This window comes from Ambystoma mexicanum, chromosome 2q (genome assembly GCF_040938575.1).
Source record: "Ambystoma mexicanum isolate Mex_15411 chromosome 2q, UKY_AmexF1_1, whole genome shotgun sequence".
In the NCBI taxonomy this organism is placed as follows: Eukaryota; Metazoa; Chordata; class Amphibia; order Caudata; family Ambystomatidae; genus Ambystoma; species Ambystoma mexicanum.
In genome coordinates, this window is record NC_090924.1 from 568050383 (window position 1) to 568068751 (window position 18369).

Here is an 18369-nt window from a genome sequence, read left to right on the forward strand (position 1 = left end):
AAAGGGGTACCCACAAACACGGACACCCGCTGACAAAAAATACGTGTGCGTGTATACCGGGGTGCGCGGGAAGCCTCACACGCGATTTGTCAGGGTACGTGGATTTCAGGGGTGCGCGGGAAGTTCCACACGCGATTTGTCATGGTACGTGGATTTCAGGGGTGCGCGGGAAGTTCCACACGCGATTTGTCAGGGTACGTGGATTGCAGGGGTGCGCGGGAAGTTCCACACGCGATTTGTCAGGGTACGTGGATTTCAGGGGTGCGCGGGAAGTTCCACACGTGATTTGGCCGGGTACGTGGATTTCAGGGGTGCGCGGGAAGTACCACACGCGATTTGTCAGGGTACATGGATTGCAGGGGTGCGCGGGAAGTTCCACACGCGATTTGTCAGGGTACATGGATTTCAGGGGTGCGCGGGAAGTTCCACACGCGATTTGTCAGGGTACGTGGATTTCAGGGGTGCGCGGGAAGTTCCACACGTGATTTGGCCGGGTACGTGGATTTCAGGGGTGCGCGGGAAGTACCACACGCGATTTGTCAGGGTACATGGATTGCAGGGGTGCGCGGGAAGTTCCACACGCGATTTGTCAGGGTACATGGATTTCAGGGGTGCGCGGGAAGTTCCACACGCGATTTGGCCGTGTACGTGGATTTCAGGGGTGCGCGGGATGTTCCACATGCGATTTGGCCGGGTACGTGGATTTCAGGGGTGCGCGGGAAGTTCCACACGCGATTTGTCAGGGTACGTGGATTTCAGGGGTGCGCGGGAAGTTCCACACGCGATTTGGCCGTGTACGTGGATTTCAGGGGTGCGCGGGAAGTTCCACACGCGATTTGTCAGGGTACGTGGATTTCAGGGGTGCGCGGGAAGTTCCACACGCGATTTGGCCGTGTACGTGGATTTCAGGGGTGCGCGGGAAGTTCCACACGCGATTTGGCCGGGTACGTGGATTTCAGGGGTGCGCGGGAAGTTCCACACGCGATTTGTCAGGGTACGCGGATTTCAGGGGTGCGCGGGAAGTTCCACACGCGATTTGGCCGTGTACGTGGATTTCAGGGGTGCGCGGGAAGTTCCACACGCAATTTGGCCGGGTACGTGGATTTCAGGGGTGCGCGGGAAGTTCCACACGCGATTTGGCTGGGCACGTGTATGACAGGGGTACGCGGGAAATTCTACACGCGATTTGGCTGTGTGCTCCCAGGTATTCCCTGTACACCCTCCACGGCCCCTGCAGGCAGCACACACCACAGGGGACTACCCTGCACACCTGCTCATGTCACCCAGCACCCCCAGCCCCCAGCATCCAGGGGCACCCTCCACCAGGCCCCCACGCATGTCTCCCACCACCCCCACCCCCAGCATCCAGGGGCACCCTCCACCAGGCCCCCACTCATGTCTCCCACCACCCCCACCCCCCAGCCACCAGGGGCAGCTTCCACCAGGCCCCCACTCATGTCCCCTATCACCCCCACCCCCCAGCAGTGCAGGGGCACCCTCCACCAGGCCCCCACCCACGTCTCCCACCACCCCCACCCCCCAGCCACCAGGGGCAGCCTACACCAGGCCCCCACTCATGTCTCCCACCACCCCAACCCCCCAGCAGTGCAGGGGCAGCCTCCACCAGGCCCCCACCCATGTCTCCCACCACCCCCACCCCCCAGCATCCAGAGGCACCCTCCACCAGGCCCCCACCCATGTCTCCCACCAACCCCACCCCCCAGCCACCAGGGGCAGCCTCCACCAGGCCCTCACCCATGTCTCCCACCACCCCCACCCACCAGCAGTGCAGGGGCACCCTCCACCAGGCCCCCACTCATGTCTCCCACCACCCCCACCCCCCAGCAGTGCAGGGGCAGCCTCCACCAGGCCCCCACTCATGTCCCCTATCACCCCCACCCCCCAGCAGTGCAGGGGCACCCTCCACCAGGCCCCCACCCATGTCTCCCACCACCCCCACCCCCCAGCCACCAGGGGCAGCCTACACCAGGCCCCCAGTCATGTCTCCCACCACCCACACCCCCCAGCATCCAGGGGCACCCTCCACCAGGCCCCAACTCATGTCTCCCACCACCCCCACCCCCAGCAGTGCAGGGGCAGCCTCCACCAGGCCCCCACTCATGTCCCCTATCACCCCCACCCCCCAGCAGTGCAGGGGCACCCTCCACCAGGCCCCCACCCATGTCTCCCACCACCCCCACCCCCCAGCCACCAGGGGCAGCCTACACCAGGCCCCCACTCATGTCTCCCACCACCCCCACCCCCCAGCAGTGCAGGGGCAGCCTCCACCAGGCCCCCACCCATGTCTCCCACCACCCCCACCCCCCAGCATCCAGAGGCACCCTCCACCAGGCCCCCACCCATGTCTCCCACCACCCCCACCCCCCAGCCACCAGGGGCAGCCTCCACCAGGCCCCCACCCATGTCTCCCACCACCCCCACCCCCCAGCAGTGCAGGGGCACCCTCCACCAGGCCTCCACTCATGTCTCCCACCACCTCCACCCCCCAGCAGTGCAGGGGCAGCCTCCACCAGGCCCCCACTCATGTCCCCTATCACCCCCACCCCCCAGCAGTGCAGGGGCACCCTCCACCAGGCCCCCACCCATGTCTCCCACCACCCCCACCCCCCAGCCACCAGGGGCAGCCTACACCAGGCCCCCACTCATGTCTCCCACCACCCACACCCCCCAGCAGTGCAAGGGCAGCCTCCACCAGGCCCCCACCCATGTCTCCCACCACCCCCACCCCCAGCATCCAGGGCCCCCTCCACCAGGCCCCCACTCATGTCTCCCACCACCCCCACCCCCCAGCAGTGCAGAGGCACCCTCCACCAGGCTCCCACCCATGTCCCCTATCACCCCCACCCCCCAGCAGTGCAGGGGCACCCTCCACCAGGCCCCCACTCATGTCTCCCACCACCCCCACCCCCCAGCAGTGCAGGGGCACCCTCCACCAGGCCCCCACCCATGTCCCCTATCACCCCCACCCCCCAGCAGTGCAGGGGCACCCTCCACCAGACCCCCACTCATGTCTCCCACCACCCCCACCCCCCGGCATCCAGGGGCACCCTCCACCAGGCCCTCACTCATGTCTCCCACCACCCCATCCCCAGCCACCAGGGGCAGCCTCCACCAGGCCCCACCCATGTCTCCCACCACCCCCACCCCCCAGCAGTGCAGGGGCACCCTCCACCAGGCCCCCACTCATGTCTCCCACCACCCCCACCCCCAGCAGTGCAGGGGCAGCCTCCACCAGGCCTCCACTCATGTCCCCTATCACCCCCACCCCCAGCAGTGCAGGGGCACCCTTCACCAGACCCCCACCCATGTCTCCCACCACCCCCACCCCCCAGCCACCAGGGGCAGCCTACACCAGTCCCCCACTCATGTCTCCCACCACCCCCACCCCCCAGCAGTGCAGGGGCAGCCTCCACCAGGCCCCCACCCATGTCTCCCACCACCCCCACCCCCCAGCATCCAGAGGCACCCTCCACCAGGCCCCCACCCATGTCTCCCACCACCCCCACCCCCCAGCCACCAGGGGCAGCCTCCACCAGGCCCCCACCCATGTCTCCCACCACCCCCACCCCCCAGCAGTGCAGGGGCAGCCTCCACCAGGCCCCCACTCATGTCCCCTATCACGCCACCCCCCAGTAGTGCAGGGGCAGCCTCCACCAGGCCCCCACCCATGTCTCCCACCACCCCCACCCCCCAGCATCCAGAGGCACCCTCCACCAGGCCCCCACCCATGTCTCCCACCACCCCCACCCCCCAGCAACCAGGGGCACCCTCCACCAGGCCCCCACTCATGTCTTCCACCACCCCCACCCCCCAGCCACCAGGGGCAGCCTCCACCAGGCCCCCACTCATGTCTCCCACCACCCCCACCCCCCTGGCTACCAGGGGCACCCTCCACCAGGCCCCCACCCATGTCCCCCTGCACCCAGGTCCTCACAATCACCAACCATGTGCGTAATGGTCAGCCTCCACAGCCAAAAGGCCCTACCAAGTAACCCATTCACCCACATGGAAATGGAAATTACATGTTACACCCCCAACGTACATAAAGCAAATGAACCCATGTCTGTCACAAACAATGGTTGCAAATGAATTGGAAAACACCCAACATGACATGCATGAAACCAATGAGATGATACCACACAGTGAAGTATGAAAACAAAATTGTATTAAAAAAATATGAATGCAAATGAAATGAAACAAACTACAATGCCAATGAAAAAAAGAAAAGGTGCATGTCCGTCCAAAAAAATGAAAAACACCAAATCTAAAAAAAATGTACTTCAAAGTCACATTAAAAATGAAATCAATCCGACAGAAAAAAATAAATCCAAACACCATTGCTCCATGGAGAAGAAATAAAAAATTAAAAAATAAAACAATCCAATGAAGAACTATGTACAAAATATAAATATCCAAGGGTCCATGAGCCCAACTGAACAAAGGAAACCTACAAAAAACCCTAACAAAAATGCAACTATATACAAAAAGTGGAGCTGTGTCCGTCGACTCCAAATCATAAGATTAAACAAATGAAACCTAAAGCTAAAGAACTATATACAAAGGCGGCGGGCAAGTCCAGCGGCTCACTCCGTAGTGTTCCGGGCCAGGGCATCATCAAACTCCTCGTCTATGTCCCGGAGGCGGTCCTGTTCCATGGCCCCGAGGGTCCGCAGGGACGACGCCATCTGCTCCTCCAACCCCCTGCGGATTGCCTCGAGGCACTCAGCCCGCCTCAGGCCCCTCCGCATGGAGTTCTCCGCCCTGACCATCGTGAGCCGCTCCTCTTCCGCCCGCCGCCGCTCCGCACCTATCTGCTGGCCCAACTGCAGCCGCACAGAAGACACTTCCTGTCCTGGGTCCTCCTGCCCTCCGGCCGATGCCTGCCCCTCCGATGTTGATGGCCCCGAGCCATGATGCCTCCCACGTTGACTCTGCTGCTGCCTCCGACGCAACTGCCTCTGCCAGCACGACGGCATCCAGGCTGATGGAATCCACCGACGCCGTCGTGCACCTGCCCTCCCTGATGATGCCGGCACATCCTCCATCTGCTGGGGTACAGTTGCTGTGGTGTCCACCCCTGCTTGACCTCCGACTCCCGACTGTGGCAGGGATGGGATCCCCACCGAGCTGGCTGCATAGGTCAGGGCAGGTCCACAGGGGGCCCTGGTGGCATCTGGGCCGGAAGACGGCAAGGAGAACGACCGGCGTATAGCCTCCACAGAGGAGGAGAGGGCCGCCAGATTAGCCGAAACATGCAGGAAACCCCCGAACATGGAAGATCCCAATTGGGCCACGTCGGCACAGTGCTCTTTGTGATGATGTGCGTGCTCCTCCCGGGAAGCACGCACGTCATCACGAATTGCACCCGCGCGCAGCGCAACCCCAATCAGGACCTTCTCCATACGGACACGGGTCCCTTCGTCGGCAGGTGGAGGGGAGTCAGGTGACATGGACATCCCCTCTACTTGCGGACGGGCCGGGGACGGGGCATCCCTGCTGGTGCATGGTGGTGTACTCACAGGGTCAGGGACAGCGACATGCACAGGCCCCTCCACGGTGACCTGTGCTGCCTCCTGCCCCTGGACTGCACCACTTGCACCAGCAGGGATGCCCCCACCAGGCCCCATGTGTGCCCCTGTGGTGGCCTCCTCCTCCTCTGTGGAAACCACCAACCTGGATGGCTCCTCACCATCTTCCCCCGTAGCAGGCCCCTGTGGGGGCTCACCCACCCCTTCCGCTGCAGCCGTGGGGGCATCCCCGCCGCCTTGCTCCACAGCGCCGTCTCCGCCCTCTTCTTCACTAGCCGCTGCGTAGAGGGAGACAAAGAACACAAGCATCAGGGTACTGTACAATGGTCCCCTAGACAGGAAGCAATAGCAGATGAGTACCACTGTCAAAGTACACTTCCATCATGTCCCTCCACAACACATGGGTCAGTCCAGGCAAAACACACACAGTAACAGGCATGGTGCATGCCATGGACATTTCCATACATGTCCAATGGACTCTTGAAACATACAATGATATGGAACTCACATGCATCATGGGTCATGCCTATCACATGCACACACTTCACCTCAGTCACATCCATCTGGCCCCATACAGCCCAAACACAGCGGATACAAGGGTAACTAGGCTGCATCAGTGAATCTGTGCATTGTCACACACATGTGTCATGCATCCATGGCATGCACAAGTCACAGACACGCAGGTCAGGCACACAGACATGGCTACCATATATGTACCTGGCATCAGCACCCATCCCTCACCCCCACCCGTGTCCAGGAACAGAGACTGGCATGCTCTCATGTTTAAAATCTCCATAGGGCTCCCCATGTGGCATTTAAACACATGCAACAACCATGTGGTTGACACATCACTGGTCGCACATGCATTACCATGATGTCCCTGCACACATACATGCATACATGGCCTATGTCACACATACAGGCAAGTATCAGAGAACCAGCACACCCCAACATGCCCTGTCTCACACAGCAATGCTTGGACACTTACCGCTCAACTCCAGACGGGTCTCCCTCTCAAGGATCTGGGCGTGGAGCGCTGGGCGTACGCGTTCCAGGACCCTCATCTGGATGGAACTCATGCGGCCCTGGCCCCCCTCCACGAGGCGCCGGGCCTTCACGAGGGTCCTGGACCTCAAGTCCTCCCAGCGCTTCTTGATCTTCTTGACGTCGCGGGTTGCCACCCCCTCCGCGTTGATGGCAACCACACAGTCGGCCCAGATCCTCTCCCGTCCTTCCTTGCTGGCGCGGGACGATCCAAAGAGGGCATCATACTGCCCCAGGACATGCTCCACCAGGACACCAACTTCGTTGGCAGTGAAGCTGGTGCCCCTCTGCCCCTCTGGCCTGGGGTTGCCACTGGTGCCAGATGTGGAAGTGCCCGACATGGCAACCCCAGAGGCAGGTGTGGGTGGGCAACTGGGTCCTGGGGCTGGGCTGTGGAGCGATGTAATCCCAGTCGGGAGTCTTCAGTTCCAGCAGGGGTGGACACAGCAACTGGTCCCCTGCAGATGGCTGATGTGCAGGCACCAAATGGCAGGGCACGGTGGCAGCAGGCAGGCAGCAGCAGATGGCACGTGGGAGGCTGCTCGGGGCACTGGGGGGCAGTAATTCGGCCTTCTGGGCAGGAGCGTGGTCTTCCGTGTGTTTTCGCGTGGCCAGCTTGATACGGAGTGATTTGGCACGTGAAAATCCTGCACGTCAGCGTGAAATTCGAGGAAAGGCCCTTAGCGCGTAAGCGCGTCAGCACGCATACGCGATTCTATTGGACCAAAGGCCCTCAGCGCGTAAGCGCGTCTGTGACGTGACCCGCACGGGTGTTTCCCACACAGCACGTGATGACAGAGCACACGTGGAAAGACTGCATGTCAGAGTGTCATCGCGTGTAATTGGACAGCACGTCAGAGTGTCATCGCGTGTAATTGGACAGCACGTCAGAGTGTCATCGCGTGTAATTGGACAAAAGTGCGCGTACACGCGATTGGCCTATGTACGTGTATTTCAGGCACCTGTATCCCGGGGTGCGCGGAAATTTCCACACGCTATTGGACTGGGTGCTGGATTTCAGGGGTGCGCGGGTCACACGCTCGCCTACAACACGCGCAACGCATAAATTTGCGCGCTAACAAAATAACAAGCTCAGACCCAGGATGAACATACCGTTCCTAGCAGCAGTGGCCGTGGGCTACCAAAGGAGGAGGAGGAGGATAGTCAGGGCCAGAATATTCACACCCTGAACCAGCCTTTTCGGGATGCCTGATGACCAGGTGTATGGGAGGTACAGGTTTCCACCACACATAATACTGGACCTGGTGAGTGAGTGGGAGGATGACCTCACATCATCCACCCTGTGCTCCCAAGCACTCAGCCCCCTGGAGAAGGTCCTCAATGTACTGGACTTCTTAGCCACTGGATCATTTCAGCGGACAAGTGCCATAGTGGGTGGGGTATCACAGGCCACCCAGTCACGCTGCCTACACCAGGTCTTGAACATCATCACTGCACGCCCATCAGTCCGCAGGCACATATACCTGCCCAGAACACCTGCAGAAAGGCATGCTGCCGCCCTGGATTTTTACGGTGTGGCACGATTCCCCAAAGTGCTAGGTGCCATCGACTGCACCCATGTGGCTCTACGTTCCCCCAGGGCATCAGAGCACATCTATAGGAACCGCAAGCACTGGCATTCCATCAACGTGCAGGTAGTATGTAATGCCAAGGGAATCATCACCTCAGTATATGCCAACTATCCCGGGTCCACCCACGACAGCTTCATTTACCGAATGTCCACCCTAAGCCGGGACCTAGAAGCTGGGCAGCATGGCGATACATGGCTGCTTGGTGAGTATGAATGCCACTGCACATGCATGCATGTCAGATACTGAGCAAGGTCACAACCCCACCAATGATACCAATCACCACCTCCACAGGGGACAGTGCCTACCCTCTCAGCCCACACATGATGACGCCAATTCGGAACCCCACCATGCCACCCGAGGTAAGATATAACACAGCCCACATTACAACCCGGGGCATAGTGGAGCGCACATTCGGAGTGCTAAAGTCACGCTTTCGCTCCCTTGACCGTTCTGGCGGGCAGCTGTTATACGCTCCCCCAGTAGTGTGCAGGATCATAGTGGCAGCATGTGTCCTGCACAACGTTGCATGGTGGTAGTCCCACATCCCCAACCACATGCACAGCCGCTGCGCATGGGAGGGGAAAGGGCACGGGGGAGGCAGCCCGTACACAGCTAGTGGCTAATTACTTCACATAGAAATCACACCTCTGTGGAGTGCACACTGCCATGGCACATTCCATCTGACAATCAATGATGACTCAACCTGACACTGATCCTGAATGTCTGGAGAATCAACCGTGAAAACCATATCAGCCTGAGATTGTTCACCTGGAAGTGTTACAATGTGTGCATCCCTACCCACACAGACACCACCAATGCAGTTTTGTGAAGAAACACATTCAAGCAGCTAAAATGTATACCCACTTGCAAAATGCAACAAGAGGACAGTGTCAGCCAACCCATCCCCAGCACCGCCACACGACATACGGTGCCATCTCATGCTATTTGCAGGTAAACAAAGTAATCCCCACAACATGAAACAAGTGTCACAATGTACAGTGTCCCTAATTGAAACTTGCAACACCTGAAATGCTCACAGTAATGCAGGACCAACAACAAACTTGAGCAGGTACTACCATTAAAATGACATCACAAATGTAATAAATTAGTAGTCTCACCACCTGGAAATGCCTGCACTCCCACCACTTCCAACTGTACAGTGTTGGCGCCATGTAGAGTTGTAGGTGCACTGCTGCCAACATGGACCCCATCTCCAAACTAGAGGGCCTTGTGTAGACATGAGGAAGGGACCTGCAAATTGGGAGGTAGACACAGATGCTGAGTTACACATCAATGCAACATGCAGTGTACAACACAACAGCAATATGCACTAGGAATGTATACACAGTATTGACTAGACTACCCACACATGTAGTGGGAGTCCAATGTCACCATGTACGTCAATGTCACTTGGGCACACCCTTTGCAAGCCCATGGAAACGGGAAGCAGGAGGGGTGTGTGTGACTCAAACCCAAGCATCTGAACCAAATACATGACAAGCCTGCATGTGCCCAGCCACAATGCAGCGTATGCCCACAGGAACCACGGAAGGCAACAAATTGTCCCCAAAAAATTGGGAAAAATAAAAATAAAAATAAAAATAAAAATAAAAATAAAAATAAAAAAAATCAAAAATGGCCATTGAGGGGCCCGGGGGGGTTGGGGAGGCCACCCAGGAGGTCCGAGGACAGGGTGCACACCAAAACCCACCTGTGTGGATCCTGGGAAAAAAAAAACACCTCCATGGGCTCATGGCCCACACAGCTACCCTATTGTGGGAGTATCACTGCTGTCGCTATTATCACCCTGTGCAGCTGCATCCGGAGGTGGTTGCACTATGGGAGGCAGCCCACGCAAGGCCCTAGTCTGCTCCTCCATGGCTGCAAGCATGCGGGTGTGGTAGGTCTCGTTCTGGAGGCTGAGTGTTCGGAGGTCCCCATGCAACAACTCACGGGATGCCCGGACCTCCGCCCTCGTTGCCTGCATCTCAGCTGAGAGCGTACGGGTGAGACGCTCCAGCTGCTGTTCTGTCCTTTGGTGTGTTGAAGCCTCAAGCTCAACAAGAGTCGTCCTGAGGTGAAGGAGCTCCTGCCTCAGGGCTTCCCTGTGGCCCTGGGACTCTATGGAGATGGCCTCCTGCAGAGTCGCCAGTGCCGCCCGCCTGTCCCTGTTGGACGCCAACATGTCCTCCCTGTGTGACTGGCAGATGGAGTCGGTTGCCTGCTGTAGTCGCTCCATCAGCCTTTCAGGGGGGACAATGGAAGTGGCTACCCTATCCATGGTCTGAGCCATCATCTCGGATGATGCTGCCTGTTGGGTTGCCATACCGTAAATGGATTTCTCCCATGCGGTATTGCCAGGTGGCATATGGCCACCATGTCGGCGGGCACCACACCTGTCTGGGGCAAGGCGAACTGCGCCTTGCTGTGCCGGCACTGCCTGAGGCTGCAGGACTGCATTCCCCCTCTGATCTGCTGGCCCAGGAACAGGATCAGATGTCGCGGAGTGTGACCCTGCATCCGTAACCACCAAAGGCGTAGCTGCCAACACTGACATCCCCATTGAGGGTTCTGACCCTGGTGCAGGTGGTGGGACAGAACAGAATCCCTCCCTGGAACACTCACCTGCGACGGCACGTAGGTCTCATCATCCGAATCAACACCTGAGTACAGCTCGGGAGAGGTGCAGCCAGAGACACCCCTTGAGAGCACGACCTGCAGCACTTGTGGGTTCTCACCCACCACCACACCACGTCCCTCACTGGTGGTTGGTCGACCCTCGGACCCCTCCTGGGTCTGCACCATCTCCACAACCCCAGCAGTATCAGGTGCATCTTCCCCTGCAAAGACATAAAAACAAAGAAATGGAAACAGGCATTAGCACCATGGCACACAATGAGGGCTGAGAAGCAAGAGAACCAGTACTTGATTGACACATGTCCCACATGACTAAAACCCTCCCATGCATGCACCCTCACTGCATATGAAGGGCAGGCAAATGGCACACACTGATGACACCAAGATGGAAGATGAACACATTTTCTGCATGCTGCCTGGCAGTGGCATCACACATTGGCCTGTGATTGCCAGGTGAAACACACATGCCATCACACTGATGGCATGTACCATTGCTATTGAGTGAAGATGGAGAGGAGGGCAGCACCTATTCATTCAGTCCAGTTCCCGCATGTAATAGCTTTTCTAATTCAAACAGGTCAGATTTTTCACCTGGAGCTGCCAGTCCAAAATGGTCCAATTGCACAGGCACATGTGTGAACAAATGATATCCAGGTAACAAAGTCACTCCACTTTACCATAGCCATGTCAGACATGTGACTAGAGGACTGAGAAATGCATAGTAAAAGTGGTGGAATGCAAACAATCTGCCTGAATGAACAGAGAAAAATAAGCAACAATGTTGTGGCAAGGTGACACTTCAAGGGCAACTGGCGTGCTGTTGGGCTAGATGTCTACTGTTGGCAGAAGGGATACTGCTATGGCCAAATGCAGCTGCGCAGGATGTATTGCATGAAGCACATGGCTGACCCATACGACTCAGGCGCACACACTCTCACCTGCCACACAAACAGAAGCCCTCACACACACACCATGCACATGGATGACACACACATGCATGTGCACGCAACGGACAATGCCTCGTAATCAGGCAGATCTCCCACGCCTTGGATCTGTTCCTCCATGACGTAGGTCCCAGCGACTGACTCATGTGGAGTGAGTTCCATGTCCACTACTGGAGACCCACCTCCAGTCACTAGAGTTGCGGCATGACTTGAGGCCAGCTTATTCGTTGCCCTGCGCTTTAGGTCATTCCAGCGCTTATAGCAATCATTGCCTGTGCGCCTCACGATTCCAAGGGCACTTACGATGTCCGCAGCGGTTTGCCAGTGTGTCTGGCGTTGTGCAGGTGTGGTCTTGGATCCTGCAACAATGACCATCTCGTTATCATGTCCGGACACATACTCGACAAGTGCATTCAGTTCGTCATCCGTGAAGCTGGGCTTCCTCGACGGGCCGGACTGTGTAGCCGTGTCTGGGGCATCAGCCTGTGCCGGACGAGCACTCTTCCTCTTCCGCTTGGAAGGTGGTGGTGATCCTGAGTGTCCTGCGCCGCTCTGGACACTAGGGGCAGGAGCCCTGGTGGACTCTGTATCAGGAGTGTGGGATTGCACACTCAGCATGGGAGTTGGTGCAGGCATTGGCTCAAGTGTAATGGTGTCAGGGGGAATGTCAGCAGGATGGACTAGGACCGACACTGTCCTGGCTGGGTGTGTGAGAGCTGGGGTGGATGGAGCCGCAGCTGCCCCTGCAGCCTCTCCGCCCTGCCTACTTGGGGCAGCAGATGACCTTGCTGCCCCAGATCCACGTGGCATGATGACATCAACGTGCACCAGCGCATGTGTCATAGGCCTGCTGACCTGGAAGTCAGCCATGGAGTCAGCCAGGTCTGGTGCCACAATGGGCTGGTCCAACAAGGGCTGAGCATGGATGGTGTCAGCCACATCAGCCTCAACGGGAGGGGGGGGGATTATGGGTGCCCTTGACTGGTCCTCCACACATGGGGGGACAGGCTCACCCTGCAAGTAACGACCACGTCCCCTACCGGATCCACCACGGCCACCACTTGTGGCTCTTCCACCTTTGCCACCCTTACGGAATCCTCGCCTCCCAGCCATGGCACTGATGTTAATGTGCGTATGGGAGTGGCTGTAAACTATTGTCCTGGGCAATTGGGGGTCAAAGGGGTTGGGTACCAGATGGTAATTGTACCCTAGTGCTCTAGCAAGGCTGAATGTAACCCCTGGGGAAAGATGACGGGTCACGCTACGCACAGGAGGCCCAAAAAAGGGTGATGACGTGCACGCAACCCCTCCTAGACCACGTGTGCAGAAAGAAAAACCTGCACTACGCTGTGGCACCCAGTAACACAAGAATGAACGTATGCGTGTCACACGCAGCCTAGAATGACCTCTGAAGGGGTAGGCTACACACGGGGCAAGCACAGATGTTAGATACGTGCGTGACTCACCGTCTGCCAGGTAAAATAGCGTGAAAAAGGAGCGCGTTTGGTTGGCAACACCCCCGCCAAAAGAAGATTTGTACGCTGTCTGAGGAGACAGGACAACAGTAGAAGGGAACACTGTTTGAGGGAACAGGCCCAGGTAAACCAGTAAAAGAGAAAAAAGAGAAAAAGCTGTCAGAGGTAACAGGGAGTACGAACTTGAAACGCCATGAAGTAAATCGCGTGTGAAACGACAAGAAGTACAGAATTCACCCACTCGCTCTCCACGAAAAGCACGTACAAGGAAATGGTGTTCTACACGTACCTTTTATGCAGGCCCACACGTCCAGTGTCACTTACGCGGCGTCTACGCGCTAGGGCCATTTCCACCAATTACACGCTTTGTCACTTCTGCGTGTAGGGCCATTTCCACCAATTACACGCTTTGTCACTTCTGCGTGTAGGGCCATTCCCACCAATTACACGCTTTGACACTCGGACGTGTCTTTCATTTTTTTCACACGCAACATTTTCCAACGTGTGCCCAATTCAACGTGCACGTGACTTCATAGACGCGCATACGCTGGCGACGCGTTTACGCGCTAAGGGCCTTTCCTCGAATTACACGCAGACATGTTGGATTTTCACGTGCCAAATCACTCTGTATCAAGCTGGCCACGCGTTCACACACGGAAGACCACGCTCCTGCCCAGAAGGCCAAATTACTGCCCCACAGAGCCCTTAGCACGCTCCCACCTGCCATCTGCTGCTGCCTGACTGCCTGCTGTCCACGTGCCCTGCCATTTGCTGCCTGCACATCAGCCAGGGGTGCTGTTGCTGTGACCACCCCTGCTGGAACCGAAGACTCCCGACTGATATTCCATCACCCCACAGCCCAGCCCCAGGACCCAGTTGCTGACCCACTCCTGCCTCTGGGGTTGCCATGTCGGGCACTGCAACATCTGGCACCAGTGGCAACCCCCGGCCAAGGAGGCAGAGGGGCACCAGCTTCACTGCCACCGAAGTTGGTGTCCTGGTGGAGCATGTCCTGGGGCAGTATGATGCCCTCTTCAGAAGGTTGCGCGCCGACAAGGAAGGACGGACTCGGATCTGGATGGACATCGTGACTGCCATCAACGCGGAGGAGGTGGCAGTCCGCGACTACGAACGTGTCAAGAAGCGCTGGGAGGACTTCAGGTCCAGGACCCTCAATAAGGCCCGGCGCCTCCTGAAGGCAGCGGATGCTAAGGGGCGCCGGGGCCACTTGTCAGTAGATCAGATGAGGGTCCTGGAACGCATATCCCCAGCGCTCCACATCCAGGTCCTTGAGAAGCAGACCTGTCTGGAGTCGAGCGGTAAGTGTACATGCATACTGATTGTAAGCTGTGCGTGTGGTGTTTTGCCAGGAGTGTGCAGGTTGAACATGTATTTTTATGTGGCCAAGTAGGGGGGGTGTACAGGGCCATGAGGGTGACACATGCGAGGGGTCTCATGTGTGACACATGGATGGTGCTTGTGTGTGTGGGCTTGAATGGCACAGGATGTGGAGGATTGATTGTCAGGTGTGACATGGATGTCGATCAAAACACTGCGACAGTTGGCGGAGGTGTACACATGCATGCAAGTTTGGTGTTGTGTGTGCATGTGTAGTGTACTCCCTATGTTGCATGTGATGTGTGGATGACCTTTGGCTGCTCATGCTGTTGTATGTGAATGGATGGTGCTGGCTGTTGCATTATGGCTGTGGTATGGCTCATGTGTGCAAGTTGAAATGACATGTGTGTTGGGGATTGTGATGCCATGTCTGAGGTTTACCAATGCCACTCATGTATAACTGTCATGTGTGTATGAGTCCATTTTACAGTGTCCTGATGCTTGTGTTTTCTTTCTCCCTGTCTGCAGCGTCAACTGATGAAGAGGGCGGAGAAGGTGCTGTGGAGCACAGCGGCAGGGGTCGCACCACCAGCCGGAGACGCAAGGCCCGGATCCCCTCCCAAGTTGTGATCTCGTCGGGGAGTGAGGAGTCCGGTGCCGCAACCCAGGCCGCAGCTGCCGAGGGGAGGTCCAAGAGGCGGAGGTTGGAGTTGGACTCCTCGGCAGCAGAAGGGGCAGCTGGGACCCCACAGGGCCCAATGGGGGAAGATGGCACGGAGTCATCCAGGTTGGTGGGGGGTTTGGTGGAGGAGGAGGCCGTGCAAGCGACAGTGGTGGGGTCTGGAGGTGGGGATTCCACTGGTGCTAGTGGTGCAGTGCAGGATCAGGGACAGGAGGCAGCACAGGTCGCCGCGGAGGTGCCTGTGTGCAATCCTGTCCCTGCTCCTGTCACTGCATCATCTTGCACCAGCGGCGATGCCTACCTCCAGACCCGTTCTCAGGGAGAGGATTGGCTTATGACACCTGGCCTTCCACTCCCTGCGGATGTGGCTATCCTGCACCAGGTTGTGCCTGTCCAGGGTGGGGTGGCGTTGCGTCAACGGGCCATGCGAGCTGACCTGCAGTCTTTTCATGGTGAGTCTGCACGTCTTCTCGCATGGCTCGTTGACCGCGTTGACCCACTGGGACAGCTCACCAGGGCTGGATTCCTCCGTTTCCTGGACCTTTTTCTGACCCCCTTCTCCACAGAACCCCCTATGCCCCAGTCGTCCTCCATACCATCTTCCCACCCATGTGTCACCTGGGTGCCCTGTGGAGCTGCCTCCGACCGTGCGGCCAGGCTGGTGGACAACAGATCCCTGCCACAGTCGGGAGTCGGACGTCCAGCAGGGGTGGCCACGTCAACGACTGCACCCCAGCTGGAGGAGGATGTGCAGGCACCATCGAACAGGGCACATGGACAGCAGCAGCTGCAGCAGCAGGAGGCTGTAGGTGGGAGCCACGATAGCTCCGGGCCTTCAACATCAGAGGGGCAGGCATCGGCCGGAGGGCAGGAGGACTCTGGACGGGAAGTGTCTTCCGTGTGGCAGCGGTTGGGCCACGCCATAGATGCGGAGCGGCGGCAGGCAGAAGAGGCGCGGCTCACGATGGTCAGGGCGGAGAACTCCATGCGGAGGGCCCTGAGGCGGGCCGAGTGCCTCGAGGCAATCCGCAGGGAGTTGGAGGTGAACATGTCGGCGTCCCTGCGGACCCTCAGGGCCATGGAACAGGACCGCCTCCGGGACATAGACGAGGAGTTCGATGATGCCCTGGCCCGGAACACCACTAAGTGAGCCGCTGGACTGGCCCGCCGCCATTGTATATAGTTATTTAGTGATAGGTTTCCTTTGCAGTTTATTTTTCTTTGGAGTCGACGGACACTGCTCCACCTTTTGTATATAGTTCCATTTTAGATGGTTTTTTGGTAGGTTTCATTTCTTCTCTTGGGATGATGGACCCTGAATACTTTGTACATAGTTGGACTTTGGATTTGGATATTTTTTTAACTATGAATGTTTTTTGCCATGTTGCCATGGAGCAATGGTTTTCTATTTCTTTTTTACCTTCATTTACTTTTCATGGACTTGAACTTTGGAAGATATTTTTTCGTATTGTCATTTATTGATTTCATTTTGAAAAGAGACAGCCTGCTTAATTTTTTAATTATTTTACTTGTGTATTTTGGTTGATTTTGATAGCCATTGCTGTTGTTTTTAATACATTATTTTGATTTTTTCATACTTCAATGTGTGGTTTCATCTCATTGTTTTCATGCATGTCATGATATGGGTTTTCAGGTTCCCTTGCAACCATTGTGTGTGTGTGAGACACATGTGTTGATTTACATTGTTTCCATTGGAGTAGTATCATGGGCACATGTAATACTTGGTTGTGTCTTTGGGCTGTGGTGGCTGGCCATGAGGCACATGCTTGAGGATTGTCAGGGCCTGTGGGCAGGGGGACATGAGTGGGGGCCTGGTGGAGGCTGCCCCTGGTGGCGGGGGGGTGGGGTGGTGGTAGACATGAGTGGGGGCCTGGTGGAGGTTGCCCCTGGTGGCTGGGGGTGGGAGTGGTGGGAGACATGAGTGGGGGCCTGGTGGAGGCTGCCCCTGCACTGCTGGGGGGTGGGGGTTGTGGGAGACATGAGTGGGGGCCTGGTGGAGGCTGCCCCTGCCCTGCTGGGGGTGGGGGTGGTGGGAGACATGAGTGGGGGCCTGGTGGAGGGTGCCCCTGCACTGCTGGGGGGTGGGGGTGGTGGGAGACATGAGTGGGGGCCTGGTGGAGGGTGCCCCTGGATGCTGGGGGGTGGGGGTGGTGGGAGACATGAGTGGGGGCCTGGTGGAGGCTGCCCCTGGTGGCTGGGGGGGTGGGGTGGTGGGAGACATGAGTGGGGGCCTGGTGGAGGCTGCCCCTGCACTGCTGGAGGGTGGGGGTGGTGGGAGACATGGGTGGGGGCCTGGTGGAGGCTGCCCCTGGTGGCTGGGGGGTGGGGTTGGTGGGATACATGGGTGGGGGCCTGGTGGAGGGTGCCCCTGGTGGCTGGGGGGTGGGGGTGGTGTTAGACATGAGTGGGGGCCTGGTGGAGGCTGCCCCTGCACTGCTGGGGGGTGGGGGTGGTGGGAGACATGAGTGGGGGCCTGGTGGAGGGTGCCCCTGCACTGCTGGGGGGTGGGGGTGGTGGGAGACATGAGTGGGGGCCTGGTGGAGGGTGCCCCTGGATGCTGGGGGGTGGGGGTGGTGGGAGACATGAGTGGGGGCCTGGTGGAGGGTGCCCCTGCACTGCTGGGGGGTGGGGGTGGTGGGAGACATGGGTGGGGGCCTGGTGGAGGCTGCCCCTGCACTGCTGGGGGGTGGGGGTGGTGGGAAACATGGGTGGGGGCCTTGTGGAGGGTGCCCCTGGTGGCTGGGGGGAAGGGGTGGTGGGAGACATGGGTGGGAGCCTGGTGGAGGCTGCCCCTGGTGGCGGGGGGGTGGGGGTGATAGGGGACATGAGTGGGGGCCTGGTGGAGGCTGCCCCTGGTGGCTGAGGGGGTGGGGGTGGTGGTAGTCATGAGTTGGGGCCTGGTGGAGGGTGCCCCTGGTGGCTGGGGGGTGGGGGTGGTGGGAGACATGAATGGGGGCCTGGTGGAGGCTGCCCCTGCACTGCTGGGGGGTGGGGGTGGTGGGAGACATGAGTGGGGGCCTGGTGGAGGCTGCCCCTGGTGGCTGGGGGGTGGGGGTGGTGGTAGACATGAGTGGGGGCCTGGTGGAG